The sequence below is a fragment of the Aquila chrysaetos genome, chromosome 18 (genome assembly GCF_900496995.4).
Source record: "Aquila chrysaetos chrysaetos chromosome 18, bAquChr1.4, whole genome shotgun sequence".
Taxonomy (NCBI): domain Eukaryota; kingdom Metazoa; phylum Chordata; class Aves; order Accipitriformes; family Accipitridae; genus Aquila; species Aquila chrysaetos.
Window position 1 is genome coordinate 12,175,277 of NC_044021.1, and position 21,417 is coordinate 12,196,693.

A 21,417-nucleotide genomic window follows, 5' to 3' on the forward strand; every position below is an offset into this window, starting at 1 on the left:
ATAAATGTGATATATGTTCATTAATTGCCAGATAGCTTTTGGCAGATACACGAGTGTCTGCTTGTCCCACTTGAGAAAACTGTGTATGTCATTCTGTTTCAGGATCAAAATGCTGAAGAACAAAAGACATGATGGTGTTTTAAAAAGATTACTCTAATTCAGTGTCAAATGAATATCCAAAGAAAAGAAACATCAGAATAAGCGTATTGGAACTTGTGGCTGTGCTTACTGTTGTGTTAGGTAGCTTTTGAGTCATGACTAGAAAACTAGCAATAAATTAGATTTCTTACTGGTTTTTATTATGTTTTTCTTGATATGCTTTTGTTCTAAAATGCATATCAATAGGCTTTGTGGTGACTGGCTGCTGACTGATTTGCTCACAGCAAATGTGAAAAATAAAATTATGCGTCCTACAGAGCCTGAAGCAAACTAATTCTAGTCCAGAGAGAACTACCGTCCTCCTCTTCCATGAGTCCTACAGAAATGTGAGACTTGAGTAGGTCACTCTGAGGAGGACATGACAGGAGAGAGGTGGGAGGGCAAGGATATTCTTACCCTAAAGCTGTGACAAAATCTAAAGCAGGCATGACAAGATAGTAAGTGTCAATTTCCTTTCTATCTTCTCATTCTCCCTCCTGCTCAAGAATGAGGACCATGAATGTATTTCAAGAAAATAGATTTACAGGACTACTCATGTTCCCTCTCATAGTTGGACTTATACAGTCAGAATTGGTTCAAGGCTTCTCAGCAGTACAGGCAAAATCAAACTTTGCTGATCCAAGACTGAAAGCAAAATATTGGAGGTTTGGGAGGGATGGGGGGGTGCTTTTCCTCTCTTTAACTGGGCAAAAGTCATTATGGTGACAGGAGCAGTAGCAGGTACAGAAAGGGAAACAGGAACAAGGAAAGTATTGCTAAATTTAGTAGTCCAGAGCAGAACCATATGCAGCTGATGCATAGCTTTAATTTCTTTCTTGGTTTTCCAATTATTTTCCAGAATAACTGTGACACCAGTGCTTTGCTGCCCTTGAGAACCCAGCCTCCTTCAGGTACACTCCCTGTTCATTCCTAGTCTCTCTTCAAAATACGTTCTGCAAAACTTACAACACAAAGAAAGTTAACATTTGTATAGAAGACAGCTATCTGCAGGAGAACTTTCTTTTCTTTCCTCTATTTTTTTCTCTTGCAATATATATTCAAATATTTCTCCTCAAGTTCGTGTTTCAATGCTGCAGGCTCATCTGAGGAGAATGTAGCAGCAGCCGTGTAGGGCAGTCTGTGTATCTCCAATATTGCCCCACTGAAGTGTTGCAAAGCATTGTCATTTCCCATGACATTTGGCAGAAAGATATTGGAGTACAGCTCTATTGTAGAATGATATGGCTGCTGGATTGCTTCATTAAGTCTCCTTGTAAATGTTAAAGTTACTAGGGCTGCCATTGTTTCTTTCTGGACTGATACTTGCCATCCTCTTAAGTAGTAGTACATGCATGATCTGCAGCATGCAGACACAGTTTAAATTACAAAATTTGTATTGTAAGCAAAGAACAGTAGAACTGAATTATAGAAATTAAGGCTAACAGAATTGTGACCTGGAATGACCTGCTTCATCTACTGAGCACTGTTGTAACTATAGTCTTCAAATAAGCTTTCCAAGCTAATTTTAATTTATTCCATCAATACAGTTTCAACTACATCCTTTGGGACATGATAACAGCATGGTATGTTATCACCCCTTAGGTCCTTTTTTTCCTAGTCTTCTTCCTGTGATTGGTACAACTCCTAGTACTACCCCTACCTTCTATTTACTAACCTAGTTGTGCTTTAACAGCAAGAAAGCAAATTCAATTTACTGAAATAGGCATAGGAAACAAACCTTGTGTTTTAACAGCTAATTTAATTTAGATTCTTAATAGGAGATGCCTGAAAGCTCAAGGGGACAGATCACCCAGGGCCTGGAAAAAAACTTACTACATCTCTTACAGGCCTGCAAGCAGTAAATCATTTTTAAACTGGTTTCCAAGTAAAGGTTTGGGTGTCTTCTGCACTGTTAAGTCTATGATTCTCTTAACTTGGATGGATTTCCCAGCAAAAAGCTGTTTCTTGTTAAAGAGGCAAAAAGTCTTTAAGGGGTCATTTCAATTTCTGCAGAACCACTTGCTGGTTAATATGTGCATTTAGAATACAAAGGAAAATACTGTTTGTATGATGTGGGTTAGTGACAGTGATGAAAGACCAGCGGGGTTCTTTTAAAACTGCTGACTCTTTTGTAAAAATGTGCAATGATTTGTGAAAACTGTATCAAGAGGTAATATTAAGCAAAGTCTTTCTAGCAGACTCTCATCTGTCATTCTTAGGCTCCAGTGAAAACCTTGTTTAGTATCTTGCTTTCAATCTAAATATCCACGTGCCTTTTTAAGGATGTTGATGTAGATGGTTCTGGTCCTGCTCTGAAGCCTGCCAGGCTATGCCTCTCTCTCACACTGAAGCCGTTCAAACTGCAGTAGTGAACAGTAAAAGGGAAAGAAGAGAGGCTTTACAGCCCCACGGCAATTTTAAATACAGCTTGCATAGAGAATTGTATGGGCTTTAAATGTCATTTGTATCTTGACCCAGCTTCGTCTCTGTCAGGGTACTATCAGCTTCCCTTTCAGCAGTTTGTAACGTGCCTACGTGGAGAAAGATCCTCTCATTTCACTTACGGCTTTGACACGGTGGTCTCCTGTCAGGCCTCCTCATGGTCTGGGAGGAGGTTGCCATATCGAAGGGTGTTTGTTTTACTGTGCAAAGTGCAGCAACACAGAGGAGATGTAGTGGGAGCCACCCCAAAACCCAGTAACCAATGTCAGACCTGCATGAGCAGGACAGGGGAGACCACTCTTGGAGCAGTAGCTTTAGGGGCTTGAACCTCATCTCGTTCTCCAGCGTATCCGCACTCCTGTTCATGTACCACAGGTGGTGGGCTACTAGCACTGCTGGGGTAGCTCTGCATAGCACAGGTCTTTCTCCAGACCCAAAGAATCTTTCTAGTTGTTAAAATATCTGAGAGGAAATCTAGCTCATTAGTATAACTCCTGACCAACTCAGGTTAGGTCTGCAAAACACTTAAATTTAGCCAGATAAACAGCTAGCACCAAGCCAGAAAGCAACTGGACTTCCTTGGAGGGAAGTTTCCTGCAAAAGTCAATCTGGTCAGGGAGGCGTTGCTGCTATTTATTCTCTTGGATATAACAGCATCCAGTAAATCCAACAGGAATTGAGGTTGCATTGGCCAGAGCAGCTGGCTGTTGAAACAACTACAGTAAAAAGTGACAGGAGAAATGGGGATGTAAAAAGCAAAGTAATAGAGGTAAGTCAGGCTGTTGGTCAGAAGAAAACAGACTCTAAGCAGAGAAATTATTTGGGTAGTTACACAACTGACTAGTCCAGAGGCCAGGCAGAAAAATAACCCTCTTCTGACCACAGCCACATTCTTTAAAACCCTGTCAGTGTGACCCTGTTACTTTGGATCTTTAATAATCTGATTGATAACCATCTGATTATGGCCGTTGGCAGAAGGCTGCAGTGCACATGAGTATGTGCAGACCGCTAATCTAGGCAGACAAAAAAAGGTACCACTGAAGACTGGTGTCAGGCTTCAGTACAGTCATATTCCACCGCACCCGTTCATGATTCCTCCGAAGGATGTGAGAAGTGGGGCCACGTGCCTTACACGTGTATGCTCAGCGTTTGCTTCCATGTAATTTGCAAAGATCGCTGGAGCTGCTGGGAAACAGTAAAGTTTTGCCTGGGAATGCTTGTATGAAGGGAGGTATGAAGTGTATATGAGTGTTTTTTTTAAAAAAAAAAAAAAAAAAAAAAGTGTGTGGAAAGAAAATGTGCCAAGAATGTTTGCAAATTCCAGAAATTTCTTCTAGATGCTTCATTTCTGGTTTAAAAAAACATTTCTTATTTAAAAACTGATTTATTAGTCAATGTTTTTGCCCTTTGGTTAGTCACTGCACATCACGCTGACTGCTAGCATTCAGTCTTTCCTGATTTGCAATGGACTGAAATAATCAAAGGGGTTTTTCTGCTTCTAGACACCTTTCCTTTTGCTTTGGTTTGTTTTTTTAACTGATATTTTTTTCTTTCTGAGTTCAGTGCTCATTTGTATTCTGTCCTTGAAAAGCTTTTTAGTGCTGTTAAGCCCTCCACATACTCTAAGTCTGAGACTCTTCTGAACGATTTTAGTCACCAGTGTTTGGTACCCTGGAATACACAAGACAAAATTAGCCGTTCAAGAAACTACCCAATGAACCCCATCATCATCATAGTGGATTTTATTACTGTACATCATTAAGATGTGAGAGAAGCTGGCAAACCATTACATTATTACTTGAATTAGCATCCAAGTAGATTTCATTTGCTCCTAAATGCCAATTGTAAAACAAAAAGTGGATTCCTTCTTCTCTCTGCCTGTAACTAGGCTCATTAATCTCAGCAGGGTAGGACTAAGGAAGGGCCTGTTCAAAGGAATCATACATGCTGTTAAAAACATGTGAAAGGTTTAGTCTACCCACTGGGAGTCTTAACGTAATTCTTTGTGGCCATTTATGTGAAATGTTACAATGCTACTTTTGAGCGAACTAATTCAGCTCTTCTGTAACACAGTGCATCAAATCCAAAATGGTTTTTTTTTTTCCCAAAAGCTGCATTTTCAGTAATATCATAAATTTACAGTGTGATTTTCTCCTCAGTTAAATTATTCCAACAATAAAATTCTGAACATCTGACTTAAAATGCACATCTCAACTTAAAATTGGAAGTAAATTATTTGCAGAGTACATGCTATGACTGAGATGAATAGAGGCGCTTTTGTGCTCAAACACCAAAAGTAGTCATAAAACTACATTTCAACTCAGATTTCAAAAATGAGTGATAGCTTCGGTTACTTCCACTTTTGGAGGTGTTGGAAGCTTGGGGGCCTTTCTGGCAATAGGATGTAGGAATCCTCGTTGCTGAAGTAATTCTGAAAATCCCACCTATTGTCACTAGTCAAAAAACTAACTAACCAACAAACCACCTTAAAGAAATAGATGTTGAGCATTACTTGAAATTTTAATCTAAGAATACAATTCTTGCTGGTATTGCAGAAGTATTTAACGAACAATTTCCAGTGAGTGGTTTTATTTTGATGGCTTGTTCATCAATAACAGAGTTCGGTGTTTTCACACTGTTGATCTAACCATCTGATAGTAATTAAACTGCTCTACATAGCAGTCTCTAAAATGTTACAATACTACTCTCAGAGGCTGAAACAAGGCAGTTCTGGAATAAAATTATAACTCTGACATAAAACATTAATGGAGGCAGAGTGCTTTTCTCTTGCGTTTCTCATACATTTCCAGAAAGACCTTGGATTACCAAATGAAAATTAAGTTGTTAGTGAGCTTGTTTAACTTTCATTGAGTCTGTTTTAGTAGATGTGTTGTTTAAATAATAATAAAAAAGCAATGTGATTAGATTCCCTAGCATTAAACCTCTTCTTTATTTCATTCTTGCTAGAATTATCTTGAAAAGAAAATATGCGACACTCCGAACTCCCAAGTCTATTTCTGTATGTGCAGATGTCATTTTACTGCCCTTATTTAGCAACCGCTACTTCTGCCAGAGTCCTACCTCATTCAGGGCATGACTGAGCCACTAAAGTGGTGTTTGTGACATCCCTTGTTTCTTCCAGAAACCTCATATTTGAGAGATTATATGTGATACCTTGCATCATGTCTCCATCTACTTTGCAGGACAATGCAGAAGAGCCGAAGAATCCTTCCTTATTCTGGGTCTGCAGTCCCCTTGGCGCACAAGGGAATCGGAGCAAGATCAGTGTCCCTGCCTAGAAAAATGCAATGCAATGGTGAGATAAAACCGAGGCTAACCACCGGCAGACTGTATGATACACCATGTGCTCGTGAGTTTGCCATGAAGTTGCCCACTCCTCCGTCTCCTTACAACGCTCCTGCAGAGGCTGGCTGGGGGGCACAGGGTGTGTTTGGTGTGAGCAAGGGATTGGGGCTGTCCCCGGCGTGGTGCTCATGTTCTGCCTTGGGATGTGGGGAACAGCGTGCCTAAAGCAGAGATGATCTCTGGCATTTTGCTAGAAAAGGGGTACAAGGGGGATCTCTTTAGGCTCTTTGCCTCACCCTGGGCCAGGCTCTTGCTGACGTTTTAGCAATGTAAGCTGAGACTGAGCGCTCTCAGCTCCCATCAGTGCCAGCATGACAAGGCAGGGGCTTGAAGATGTGAAGCCAAGAGGCAGGTTCTTCTGTGCTGAATAGCATGGGCAGACCCAGCCCCAATCTCAGCAGAGAAAAAGTAGCGGTGACACTTTGCATGGAGCTGGAGCTTGGGCCACAGCAGCAAACATTTGTATGGAGAGGGCCTAAGGACCCTTTTAGCATCCGTTGTAGACAGCAAGTATAAAAGAGGTGATAGATGGCTGTTTTGAGATACGCAACTCACTTCTGTGTGCTTTGCATCGGCATATTGAGGCATGGCACTGAGCATGACTTGGTTTACAAAGCTCGGTGCGAGCCCAGGCTGTGGGATTGTCTTTGCTCTATGTGGCTTACAAACAAAATAGGTAGTAAAAAGGGTTGGATGCAAAACCAGCATCAATCTTTGGCTGATCAAGGAGTAAAATCTGGATCCTCTTGGCCTCTAGCTCAGTGCACCAGGAACCAGAGCTCCTTATGCCTCCATGGTCTGATAAAGCTGTAGCTGCTGCGGAACCTGTGGCTCATCGTCCCATGGCACTCACTGACTTGGACAACCTGAGTTCATACTGGAGAATGTACAGGATCTCAGTCCTTCGAGAGGTTCAGTTTTCTCTGCAAGGTGCTTACAGCCATTAACCCCCCCAGTTGACTTTTTTCCCTACAGGTGGGAAGAGGAGGAAAGTTTAATGTCTGTTTTCTAGATTTTTAATTATGGTCTCTATGTCTGTGTGTATCTAATCAGATATCCTCAAATGCTACATGGAAAAGGCCAAGTCAGGACATAAAGGTTAGCAGATAAAGATGGGCTATTGCACAACAAGTCAGACTTAGAAGAAGGTTAACAATATTATTTAAATGTCATCCAAATTAAGAAAGACATAATGATGGCTACAATGTAGTGAAATTTGCGCACTTCTCAACTTTTTAAAAATATACATAATTCATACAGGGAGAGTGAGCCTATTATTTCAATGCTAATAAGATTAAATTTCACAGGACCTCATTCGCCCTAGGTCTAGATACAACTGGATCAAAATATTTGCCCTCAGATGATGCTGGAAAACTGCAGGACAGTAGCGCTGTCCCTCATTCCACCTTCCCTTGTCTTCTGCAGGGCCAGGCTGGGAATCAAAGACTTCGTCTGCATCAGACAATACTGTCAATAGTCTTTAACCCTTGGCCTTCCCGGGAACACGCTGCTGTCCTATTAGTAGATATTAGAATAACAGTTCTTCCCATAGGAAGTTCAGAAGATCTAGAATGCAGTTTCCCTGTCTCATGAGTGTAAGGAGCAGTATATATAAATAGATATTTATTTATATATGTACACATTTGTGTATGTGCATATATACATATACGAATATAAAGAACTAGGAGCAATAACTAACACAACTGGTTATTGTTTTTCTGTATGTTTTAGGTAATTGCATTAGTCTATGAAGGGCTTGAAATTTTCTTTTCTTTGTTCTAAGGCATAAAAATGATCTGCATTTTGAATAAGCTAGAGGAGAAAAAATAGAAAGGTGCAGAAATAAACAATAATAATAATAACATACACACATTCCCCCCCCACATCCACTGCTTTTCCAACTAGGTCCACTACTGAGTATGTGATAGGTGCAGAAACCTTCCTGATAGTTTAAACAAACACATGACAATGAAATATTTTTGGAATGGTATTCATGACAAACTCCCTCTTTTTAAATTATGTCTTAGCATCGCTTGGGTCAGTTGCATGTCCACAACAATGCAAAGGAAATAGGTGGCTGAAAGGGTTCACAGCGTACTCAGCACCAAGATGCTTTTTTCTTTTTTGCATGAATATTCTAGTCCATACAAAATAATCTTTTTTTTTTTTTTTAATGTCTGCATTTTATTTCTGTAACTCTGACTACATCTAGTCCTTGAATGGTTTAAAAATGTATGCTCATGGTCCTGAGATTGCCTGTAACTGCCTGCATCAAAACACAGACAGTTTCCCAGCAGGTAAACAGCTTTTAATTAATGCATTTGAGCAGTGTCTGCTGACAGTTCCTCCTTCGCCATTTAAAGTTATGTGTATTTTATTGGAAAAACACTGTCCTTACTGTTCATTAGTCAACAGTGATTTATGAAGGATGTGAGTGTCTGTGACAAGTACACAGCTCCAGATTACGACTGCCATAAAGTTTGTGCACACTCAGATTCAGGAGTTTTGTGAATTTGGCGGTGCATTTTTCTTACTCTAATCCGTTGGCAAATAAAACGGAGGAGATCAAGCTGCTTTGACGGCGTGTCGTTTGGGGTGATTCCCTACAGGCAGCCGGGCTGGCAGAGAATTGCAGTCCTGGCCAGTTTGTTTCTTTAAAGGGAAAGGCTGGGTGCTGGTGCCAGGGCACGCCTGCACTTCCAGCAAACTCCCACCTGGTGGCAGAGGTAGTTCACGCTAACAAACTTCGTCCGGCTGCGGGTGGGAGAAAACCTGGCAATTTTCAATCTGGAAACGTCCTACGAACTAGCTGTGGGATTGTGAAAAGCGTGCATTGAATACCCTCCTCTCTGTGTCTTCTGGACGCTCCAGCTTCTCCTTGCAGGTACGTAATGCCGATGCTAGCTTTCTCGGGGTAAATTTGGTTTCAAAAATGAAATGTTAGTATTGTTTTCTATACAGCACCAAATTTTCCTTTCTCCTTGTTAAAGTTTTTAAACCTTAGCTGTTTTCTTACAGTTTGCTTTGTTGCTCTGTCAATAATGTCTGCAAGCAACCTGGAAAAGAAATGAGAAAAGAAACTTCTGTAAGTTTCTAGCAGAGAAAAATTTACATCTAATCCTCTAACTGTTGGGATGTAGGGGAGGCATGAATGCATTGAATGTAGTCTCAGAAGACCTCACATCAATAGGAGCCAGCATTGATCCATTTCTTTGCAATGTCGCTGTGTACTGATGCTGTGGCGTGAAGCAAACGTTGCACGTTGCCAATCCTGCATGCAAAGTGTATTTTGTGGGTCTGTCTGCAGCCATCCCTCGATGGTGAAGATCTTAAGGCTTGAGAATATATAAATTAATTTTCTGTATCTTTCTCAGCAGCAGGAAAAGAAGGATTGATGTACAGAAAGAGGAAAAAAAAAGTCACTGAGACGTAAAGCTGGAGCTCTTAAGAGACTTTCTTTTGGACTTTATGATCTTAGACCACAGGCCTGGTTTCCACCAAGGTACCTATGAGGACAGTTTGAGAATAAGTTGTGAAATTTATTACATTGTCTTGTGCTGTACAAAGTGCCAGTAAAAAGAGACTGAAAATTTCTGCATCTCTCCTTGGGATGGGAAATGCCTCATCCTTTTCCTGCATCTCCTCTTCTCACTGTAGTCTTTACCTTAAGGAAATATGCATCGGTCTGTATCTTGCCCAGAAAGATCTCCTTGATCTCTGGTACACTTATGAGGGAAGAAGGTCTGGCCTTGCTGTTGGGTTCTTCTTTACACCTGTGAAGTCACCAAGAGCAGAATCTGGACCAAGTAGGAGTTTTCTATCAGTTTTGTTCTGTCATCCCCACCCCAACTCTCCCTCAAGAGAAAGATGTATTAATGCTCCTACCTCCTTGTTCCTGCTGCTTGGCCCTCCATCAGGAAGGTGAGGCCATGTTTCCATCCACCCTACTGAGCCCACTGCCACACGGGCCCTTTGGAGGGTCATCCTTGTTCCACATGGTGGCAATGATAGAAGGAAAAGACTGAGGAGAATAGGGATAGTGAAAGAGGGGAAAGAAGAAAGATCAAACACTTGAGCAAAAATGAGTACAAAAAAGGCAGAGTACAAAAAAACCCCACCATCAGAATAACACTGTGACACAACAGAGAGGCTAAGGAGAATCTTTATTCTTGCTAGATTTTTGGCATCCTTCATGTGGTTTCATTTCACATGAAATGTTAATGTATGTGCCTAATAATGTGACTTATTGGTGGCTAAGGACCTATTTTTCCTTCCAGGAGAGTATTTTAAGGGTTAAGAACTTGCAAATGTTCTAAACTGCTAATAAAAAAAAAGTTGAATCAATCAAGCTGTTCTGATTTTGAAATATTTTCCCATTGCATTTTTTTTCCAGTATTAATGTGCTGAAATGTCTAGAGAAGAAGTCACAGGACAATAAAATATTTCCTCTTGAAACTGAGATACTGGGACATAAACAGAGGAGGGGTGTGTTTGGTTTTGGTTTTTCTTAAATCCCTCTATAATCTAGAGACTCATTAAAAGTCATCTTTTCCCACCACCAATTCTGTCAATTCTATTAAAAATATTTTGGCAGCAAATACCTGACCAGCTCTACTTAATTAACACCATGAGTCAGTTTAAGATTCCCCTGTATATTTGATGCCCATAGAGCCGTAAAAAGCATGGTTATTTCTGGCAACTCTGAGTGGGATGTGCAGTACCTTCAGAATATCCTGCTCTGCCAAATACCTTTGTACCAAGAGGGAATCGCAACTCACCTGGACTTGTATGCCAGGTTTGGTTTCTTTGGCTGGCAGGCTGATGGGTGATATCTTTTCAGCTGCAACATATGTCTACTTTATAGAGACTTATTAGTATTTGATAAATGTGGAAGTCCCTGGACTCAGATATAGAGAGCAGCTGACAAGAGGGGAAGTGTGTTTTAACAACTGTTGTGATTTAATGAACATTGGGCAGTTGAGCTGCTACTGGATGGGATCAAGCAAACATTTCATATGAAAAGTCACTGTGAACTTCTTGCATTGAGTTAAGAATATCCAGCTGATTGCTCTAGCCTCTTTTTAGTTTCATACTTTATCTTCTCAGAGAATGTCTTTGGAGATAATATGCCCTGTGGAGGTATGCAGGATTAAAGGGGGAGACTGAGGCATTTCCCCACTTTGCCCAACCTAAGGCTCAAGAAAAATCTTACTCCTTAAGCTCTCGTGGGGGCAAGTTTGCCTCCAAAAAGGGGAGTGAAGATACAACCTTGTGACTTTCTGCACTGGACAGCCAGCCATGCCTGCTGTTCTGGGGAAGAACAATACTGTCTTTACTAAAGCAAAACCTGTCTTAATCTAAAGCCTTGAGACACAATTTTTTCCCTTTAACTTATGTACAGTCACACAGGAGGTAATTGCCCTGTTCCTTCCCCAGCTGTGGGAGAAGCTAAACACCAATATTGGTGTTAATACTTCTAACTATTTGAGAGGCACTAAAGTAACACACCGGTTTGCTGAATTAATACCTGGATGGCATAAAATCATTAATTTCACTACTTGTATAAATTATGGTGAGCACAAACTGAAATGCATAAACAGAATACAGTTAAGCAGAGAGCGTTAAAAAAAAAATTAAAAAAAAGGTTAGCACAAAACCTGATGCAACCTGTCTCCTCTAGCCAAAGACCCGTGAGAAGCGATAAACTTCTGGCTGCGCAGCCCAAGGGACTGGCCCCTGCTCCCATGTCAGCTGTCTGCCTGACGCCCAAGAGAAGCTGAGCACACGTCCCAGGCCGTGGGTATTGCCCTGGCACAACTGCTCAAAAAGTCAGAAAAGAAACTCAAAGGAAATAATGCAAAAATTCAATTAGAGCAGAGTCAAGAGGTTTGTCTGATAAGTGTGGAGCAGGTTTCCACCAGCAAAACAACCCATTCAAACCCCATCTCAACCCCGAAGCTCCCTTGCAGAGGTGTGCTGCTAGGAGCATGCTGCAAACATCACCATTTTCCCACTGATGTCTGAGGCAGCATCTCTGCACTAGAATTACAGCTCTCAGTGTATGCCGCTCCATCTTGAGGGAAATTTCAAGGGACAGGTTGTAACAACTCTCGGTAAATTTTAATCCACCTGTTATTATGGAAATTAATTAAGAGATTATGAAAACTGCAGTGTTCAAGAGTGTTAACTTGAATCGTTTCCAGCATGAATCCATGCACAGCCTACCTAACAAAACCAATGGCAATGGAGCTCCATTGTGCCTTATGAAAAAAAAGTACTCAGTATTAAACAGTTGGAAGCTTAAAGAGATGGATAAAGGGAATAATAAATATATAATTGCAATCTCCAGAGTGTCTGCATATACCACTTGAAATGTCTTGAATTACCATTGTGGTGAATTTAGCTATGAGAGTTAAGATAACATTGTTTAGTTTGGAGTCCTTATGACGGAGATGTAGGTAGAATCACCCTACCTATCTATTCACATTTCATGTCATATAATCAGTTGAGAGACCACGCACATTTGAAGAGAAAGCTGGGCTTCAGATATTAAGAAGAGTAAAATAATCTATGATGTAATTCTGCTTACTTAGCCTTAAAAAAAGTCAAGTCATTTTAAAGAGGAAAGTGCTTTTGGATTAAAACTATACATAAATCTCTGCAACTTTTAAAACTTGATTTACAAAGAGTACACAAAGGCAACTTTCTTCTAAGCTGAGGTACCCAAGACCCTGGCTATGTGCCCTAGTGTCGTGGTTTAACTCCAGCCGGCAACTAAGCCCTATGCAGCCACTCGCTCACCTCCCTCACAGTGGGACAGGGGACAGAATCAGAAGAGTAAAAGTGAGAAAAGTTGTGGGTTGAGATAAAGACAGTTTAATAAGTAAAGCAAAAGTTGTGCACGCAAGCAAAGCAAAACAAGGAATTCATTCACCGCTTCCCATGGGCAGGCAGGTGTTCAGCCATCTCCAGGAAAGCAGGGCTCCAGCACAGGTAACAGTGACTTGGGAAGACAAACGCCATCACTCCAGAAGCCCCCCCTTCCTTCTTCTTCCCCCAGCTTTATATACCGAACGTGACATCATACGGTCTGGAATACCCCTTTGGCCAGTCGGGGTCAGCTGTCCCGGCTGTGTCCCCTCCCAAGTTCTTGTGCCCCCCCAGCCTCCTCGCTGGTGGGGTGGGGTGAGGAGCAGAAAAGGCACTGACTTTGTGCAAGCACTGCTCAGCAGTAAGGAAAACATCCCTGTGTTATCAACACTGTTTCCAGCACAAATCCAAAACACAGCCCCATACTAGCTACTGTGAAGAAAATTAAGTCTGTCCCAGCCCAAACCAGCAGACCTAGCTGGGATCTGACCCCACATCTGAATGAGAGCTGAGTGATCTCCAAAATGCCTCCCCCATGGGAAAGAGGGCCAAGTACTTGGGCCAGGAGGGCTCCGGAGTGCTCTGCTGTTAGGTTCCTGATCTAAATGACCGGCAGATCAATAGCCAGCCCTTGTACTGCAACTGACCTTCTTAATACCACTGGGACACCTAAGTATTTTCTGGTGGAAAGTCTACCACTGGGATAAGTTAGTAGAATTTTGCTTTAATCTGATTTTATACTGTATAATGACTGTGCAACATTCAAGGCAGCAGATATACTTATTTAAATGAAATATATGTACCAACTTAACAGTGATTGCCAGGAAGCCAGTGAAACCCACAGATTGGTATTATAGCTCAAAGGTAGTTTGGCCTACTTAAAGAGGAAAATACTTGAAAGGTCTCAACTTTTATTTTGACATCCTCAAAAGGAAATTTGGGAAATGTATGTGAAGAGGCAAAGGAGGGAAAGGAGAGGAAAAGATTATTAAGACACCTAAAAAACTTTATGTACAGTAAAATTAAATGGTTCAATTGATTTGAACTCTCTTCCCATTCAGCAGATGGATGGGAAGGTGGGAGATGTAATTGGTTTAGCTGATAAGAAATCTCCTTTTCTTCAGTGAGTGGGTGGGAAAACTGGTCAGGGAACTAAGACATCTATTATGCTTCTACAGCTTTAGCTATTGTGAATGCTGCCAGTCTACTTGATGGAAATATGGAAATGATGAAGCACGAGGTACTTTGCATGCATATAGATAATGCTATGTTGTAGTCAGGCTTTAACATGTACCTTAAAATATGTACAGTCGCTTCACAAGAGTAAGAAACAGTAAATAATAAAAAGGACCTAAATAAATTTTGAAATTTTAATTCAGGTAACTGTAAAGACAAATAGTTAAGAATTTGTTTAAGTCTCTAAGCATAGACTTAAATTTAACCTTACAGGTTAATGCAAAGAAGCTACAGGTTTTACAACTCTCATGCAATGTAGGTGTTTGCAAAACCTCAGTCATCTTACTGCTTTAGGGGAAATAGTCAGTTACAAAGCAGCAAGGATTAAAGTGTTCGTCTGAAAATAGAAATTACTGCTTCTGCAGGGAAAAGTCTTTTGAGACTACTATGTTCCTTTCAGAAAAAAAGTAAACTATTAATAAACTCAGTTTAAATTTGACCTTTAGTTCCAACGAAAAAGAAAACCAAAAAATGTTTGGAAAATCTGAATTTTCAATTTTAAACTGAGCTTAAAAGTCAAATTCAGCTAAATTTAACACAAATTACAGCAGAAAAAATGTTTTGTCCTGTCAAGTTCAACTTAAGTGATAGTATCCAGGTTTATGGTTGAGTAAAAAAATCAGTCCTTTTTGGAATGAAAGGGGTATCCTGAATAAGTTGCTAGGAATTGCTTTTTAAGACACTGAAAACTCATTTACTGATAGGGCCACTAGGAGGCCAATTAACTTGGTGCAGTGGTTCAATTCAGATGGGAAAAAAAGAAGGTAAAAACTTTAAAATGGAGAGATGTGGGGAGAAGAAAAGTATTAATGAGAAAGAGTTAACGGATATGCTTCTGATTTATTTCACATTCACTATTATTTATGTGTCTCTGACAGTAATTGTACACGGCTATTTTTTTTATTATAGGCATTGTTCTGTGCCTCAGAAAAAGATGACAACTTTCGTACGGTGAAAGAAAAAGTGAATAAAACCAAGAGGGAACATAACGCAAGTGTAAAATGGCCTTGTTCTGTGTAACAAATAGCAGTTTGAGCACATTAATTGCCTGGTTATTGTCAAGTGGTATGTGGCTACCACCTAGATGCAGGCTTATTCAAGTGCATCCACATTTCAAACAGTTGGTTTGAAGGGAGACAAAAATTTTATAGCACCTGCCATTTTCTGTGTGCTTTCATGTGTAGGTATAGAACTGAGATTCTAATTTTGAAAGCCTGGTTCATCTGGGATCATCTAGGAATCTGCAGTTTAGCTATTTACATGCAACCAAACTGCTTATTCTGCATGCAAGGTAATTTTAAATATTTAAAAAAGAACTATGTTACTGTTCTGATATAAACCTAAGCACCTAAGCAGTTTGAGAATTGACAGAAGTTTTTATTCATAACAGGAAAATATGGAAATACTAGGTAGATAATATGTAAAATACCTAGTTCCTGATTATTTGGAATTGCTAACTCAAAAAGAGAAGTAAAACTATTTCTACTATACATATTTATAGCACTGTGTAGTCTTTTATACTCACCCCTGGACCCATACAGTTCTACATATGATCTCAGAAAATTAACTCTTATTTTTACAATGCGTGTATTCTCTAAATGAATGGAAATTTTAGTCATTTCACTCAATAACTGGTTTCATAGTATGTCTGTAATATTAATGCCAGGTATTTCACAAAATACCCGAATAATGTAGGCATTTCTTGCAATGACCATATAGAGCAGTCAAATGGCATAATAGAATACTTGTTGTGCCAGTCCTTGCATCGAGTGATTGAAATGCAATCATTTCACAGAACAGGTTACACATGATAAGATGCATATTTAGCCTCAGTCCTTCGCAGTTGACATCTCAGGGTGCATCCACCACAGTTGATGGTTGCTTAAGGCCAGGCTGCTGAGCCCTGCCTCAGTTTCATAGTCCTATTCGCAGCCTCCCGACATTTTCAAGAGCACGTGGGGAGCGGGGAGCTGCTCCATCTGCATCCTACTCCTACCAGATCAAGTGGTTAGTTTTCAGCTGGGTTAGCTCCCTCACCCAGTTCAGCTGTACAAGTCCGAGCGCCAGGCGGGGAGGGAGGGGATGCAAACAAGGGGAAGGGGAATTGCAGTGTTCAGTTAGGGTCAGGCTGCCAGGAATCTGTGCTTTTGCTTCTATCCAAAGGGGAGCTTCAAACTTCTGAGAAAACAACGCTCGGTCTGGATGAAACGTCCAGGGATGAGTGGATCTTTATGGCTTGGCCACCGGTCTGAAAAAAACAACAGTCTAGATGTTCTGCGCTTTTGTACAAAAAAATTGTCCAAACCGCTTGTCCATGTTTGTTCGCAGTGTAAAGTGCTGAATTTGTCCTTGTGGCAAGCGTATAGGAGGAATAATATCTGGGGCAGGAGAGGATGCTTGCAAAAAAGAAATGTTGCTTTTCTCAAATGGCTTAGGTGTTTTGTTTGTTCATTCAGCATGAAATAGCTAACAAAAGCCACTTACCACTTTATTATTTTCCTCCATCTCTTAATTATATGAAAACATCAGCACTTTATTTAGTCTTTAATTAGCATAATCCAAGTACAAAGTTCAGCCTGGGCAACGACACGAGGATATTGATTATCTGTCCTTTCCACCAGAGTCAAAAATCACTTCTGTGCTGCGTTTATTAATATATGTTCATAGCTATGGCATTGAAATCAATCACTGTGATCGACCTTTATTTTCAGACAGTCAATAGCCATTGACCCATGCAGATAAATTACCGTAGTGAATTTTGCAGTTGCTTGCTCAGACTCTTATATCAATAGTTGACCTACCGAATGCTTATTCTTTTTTTTCTTCCCTTTTGCCTACCAACCATATAAAAAGTGTGCACACGGATTCAAACAAATATATAAATAAGGAGCAGGTCACAAATCACTTTGCTGTTCTCTGCTTGCACAGGGACACATGGTACCTTTCTTATTTCTACCTTTTGGTGTCAGCAAAACACCCATTTTGCTAACCTGAAAGGGAGAGAGCAGGAATAGTGTTTTCAAATAGATGGTACTTCAGATAAGGACTATGTTATCCTGTGGCTACAAAAGATGTCTCTCAGATTTTGTAGATCCCAGTAAAATCTTCCTGAGTGATCATAGACTATAGCCTGGACTGCAACATTTTAGTCTTGCTTTAAATCTAAACATACCAATGTTTAGGTGTGATAATATTAGATTGTTTTCTCTGTCCTACCAAAGACCTAGAGACCTCCTCCAAATATGGGGTCTGAATCTAGTCTTTCCCATAGATTTTGAGAGTTCAGAAACAAAATCTTATTTTGACCCTGTTCTAATAATTTAAATAACTTCTTCTTATTTGAAAAATCAAATAGTTTCTTAGACTGGCTTCCAATTTTCTTCTTTGTTACATAAAAAAAATTAATTTGCCGAGGAAGAAATGAATAGCAAAAATGATACGTCAGTTTGTTTGTGTCCTTTGTGTATTTGATTTTAAAAGGGCATGATTTTTAGGCAGCTTCAAAACTGTTTTCTGTTGTTGTTTCAGGAGACAAAGAGAGAGTCTTAGCAAGAAGGTGGCCTGGTTGTTACCGTGAGGAGCAACATGTAAGTTCAGGGATGCAATTTCAATGCATGTCTTGTGCCATTGAGCTGGAAAATCTCTGAGATTCAGTTTTAGCCTGTTCCCCCTAAAGTTACTGCTTGGAGACAGAATGTGAGTTCAATAGATAAGTATCGTGCTTGTTGTGTCTGATGGGATTATTATTAAATGACATGATTCTATAGAGGGTTTTGTGAGTTATTCACATCTTTTTTTTCAGTTCCACATAAAAGTAATAGATTAAGGCTAAAAGATTCTTCTACCAGAGATGCAAGGCAGACTGTGACTGTTTTGCCCTTCCTTTATACTTATCTATAGTGGCTATATTTACATTAGTGGTTGTTTTTTTTTTAAAAGCATTAGTATAGTTTTGGAGCTAAGCCTCTTTGTCTGGGCCCTGAGGGTACTAATCGGCCTTAATGGCCCTGATGATCCTCACCTGGGCCCCCACCCACCCCTGCACCTGAGCCTAGGAGCCCTATTTCAGCTCAGCCAGGACCCAGCAGTCCTGGCCTAAGCTGTAGCCTGGGTGTGCCTGTCTTTTCTTCCTGGGTGGACCGTGGACCTTGGACTTAACATTGTAGCCCTGTTACCAGTCCTTTCTTCAGCCCTGTCTCCTGCTGCTACTAGCAAAAGGATTTTGAACAAAAAGTTTCTCCAGAGGCAGAGGACTTGGTGGGGGAGTCGGAAGGCTGTTAATTGTGTGACCGCCACTGGATGCGAGAAGACTGATGAGCAATGCTAGGAGCTTGAGGAAGTGAAGGTTGTGCTCCTGGAGACCTCTGGTAACTGTTCTTTGTGTAAGACCCAGTAGGTGTGCCCTGTTATAGAGATCTACAACAGATCTTTAGAAGGAAATGTAGCATCAAGCCCACCAGATGCTTGGACATCCTGGATCCCAGGACCACTCTGTTGAACAGTTTGGAGGACCCTGCATGTGCTCATACCTTTCTAAGGTCTCCATGATGGGAACTGGCAAAAGAACCCTATGCAGATACATCCAGAGACTATCCTCCGACCTCTTCCCTTTCCAACCCAACACTGGGAGCTTCCTGTGGAAATGCCCTACACTGCTGTCCTGGTAGGTGGAATGTTTTTCTTTAAATGTTGTTGTGGGGGAAAGGAAGGATGTGTGTGAGGCTCCTTGTGGCATTAGGGTGTTGGACTCAGAGGAGAGATGATATGTACTGCAGGTCTGTTGACTGTGAGGGCTGTTATACTTTCTAAGGCTATTCTGCTGGGACTCTGAGACAGTTACCATGCAGGAGACCAAACCAAGTAAAAAAATACCCACCCAATTTCCACCCTGTACTCTAACTTAGTCCCGGCCACCATATCAGCTGTATATGCAGCCTTGTCATGGTAGTAGAGCCCTCCTAGGCTTTTCTGCTGCAATTCTACTATATATCCCTTCTCCTTTCTCTGAATGTGGTGGCTAATGAGCTGATGGAGTGGTCATCATGCTCTGCGAAAAGAGTACCGGAGATCCCATCTCTGGCCCTCGAGCAGTAAGAGTGACAAGGTAGTGGGATGCAACACAGGCTGTGGCTGAGAGGGTGGCCTGAACGGTAGGAGTCAGGAGACATGGGGCTGCACAGGACAACAGCCATTTTCTTAAATGCAGATAGGGGCTCCTGAAATTTCATAAGAGGATGGCAAAGTCAGGGCCCTGCCCCAACCAACTGTGGGTGCAAAATTTTGGGATATCTTCCATCCCAAGGACTCCACTCCTGGCTTATCTTCTGGGCACAAAACCTGTGTCTGATGACCACTGCCTCAGCAACAAGGACTCCCAGAGGGTCATGCTATTTGTCCTGTTCCTCTGAGAAAAGGAGGCATTGGACGTCAGGCATTGATTCATTTAAGGTGTCGTGTAATAGTTGCTGCAGCCAGGGGATTAAGGCCACCCCGCTGCCTCTATAGTACCTTGTATTCAACATAGTCCCAACTCAGAGTAAGCAGGTGAGAACGTTTCCCCAATGGAGAGAATATCAACAGTGTTGTGACTCTGAAGCAGCTTTTCTTTATTCTAAATGAGTAAGAGGTAGAGTGGAGGATTTAAAATCCTGTCATCTTTTGTTATATAAAAAAGAAAAGAAAAAATATCTGTAAATCAGGACTGTTTCTACTTCACCTTTGCTGAGATTATCCCTGGAAGTTTGGAAGTTGGATATTCAACAGCTATCTGGAAACCTGCTTGCTTATTTGTGCAAAGAAGCAGGTAAAAATGAGAAAAGGGGAAAAAAAAAAAAAAATCTGAAAATGGAGTTAAGTGTTGATTCAGTTCAGCAATTCTGATAAGAAGACAAAGACTAACAAGGTTAAAGTAGTAATTTTTTGTTATTGCATAAAAACATAATATGATGGTATAGAATCCTGAAGATGAAAAGTAATGTTTCCTTACTGAGGATTGTGTTTGTCAGTGGGACTGTGAAGGAGGATAATTGTACCTGCAGTAATTGAGGCAATGAATAGTAACAAATTGTCTTCCGTTGTTAGGAAATTTTTAATGCTACAACCTACAGTACTTTAGCACTTTGTTTGCAAAATCAATGGAAACTTGTGCAGTGAACTTTAGTAGACCCTGTTATGTCTTTGGGGGATAAAACCTTCTGCTTGTTCCCTTGTTTTCCTTATCTGCAGTCCCCTATCTCTCTCGTCTCCCACAATGTTCAGTGTTCGAGGCAATTATGTCAGAAGTTTAATTCCTTCCACTTTAGAATGAACGTGAACTAACACAATACTTTTGGGGGTTTGTCATGCAAAATATCTTGGTGAATTATTCTTGTTGTGTAATCTACAAGCGATCCATACACCTGTGTAAGTCACAGTTCATGACATACCAATCTATTAAATAAACCATGAAATGCTGTTGTTCTTGTTTGAGTGACTCACGTAGTTAAGTAACCCAGCCTTTTAGAAATTAGCATAATGGAGGCTTTTTCCCCTTTGGCAAAACCCAAGTGAAAATTGTCCTTTCTGAGGGTATTTGTGGTAGGAAATAACCATGTTTGTATGAAGTAAATGTGATATGGTTATGGGCAGAGTACAAGTCACAGTTTATTTTATACTTCAGTCAAATATTTGTGGAGGAAATGGGTCTGCTATTTGCTTAGCCTAGCAGCTAAGGAATCCTGGTAGGATATGAGCAAACACGGCTATCCTTTCAAATGTGCTGTGCCATCTCAAGAGACCACAAGTGATCAGGACCTCGATTTGTGCTTCATCTGAAAGACTGTTTCTAGTAGTTGAGTACATCTGTGTGCAAGATATTGACTCAAAGCAGGTCTGAAAGGCAGAGCAAAAGAGAACCAATTTAGAGGAGAGAGCATTTCCTACAGGTTCACCACTGTGCCAATTGCTTTTGTCTGTACTAGGTTTTCTTTGGAGATTTCCTGTAAAAGAAATAAACAAAATTCATTCTCACCACTAACTTAATATAATTCAAGATGTTTCTATCACAAAGAGTATAAAGTACAGTTGGGTGTTCTAATCATAGTAAGTACTGTATAATTAGTCTTCCAAATGAATGTTTCTACTCATCAGGATGACTAAATAACTTGTTGAGTAAAATTCTTAATTTACATAACTAAAAGCCAATAACAGTTTCATCTCCCTTCATCTGATTATATTCTGGTTTTATATCCACATTTCATTGGCCACCTGCCACTCTCTAAAGGATAGGAGGTAATTAGAACCAGTGATAGTGTACTATTGTTATACTTTTTACAGCACAGATGCAGTTGGGTGCTATTATCATATCTGGTACAATTTTGTGGATAA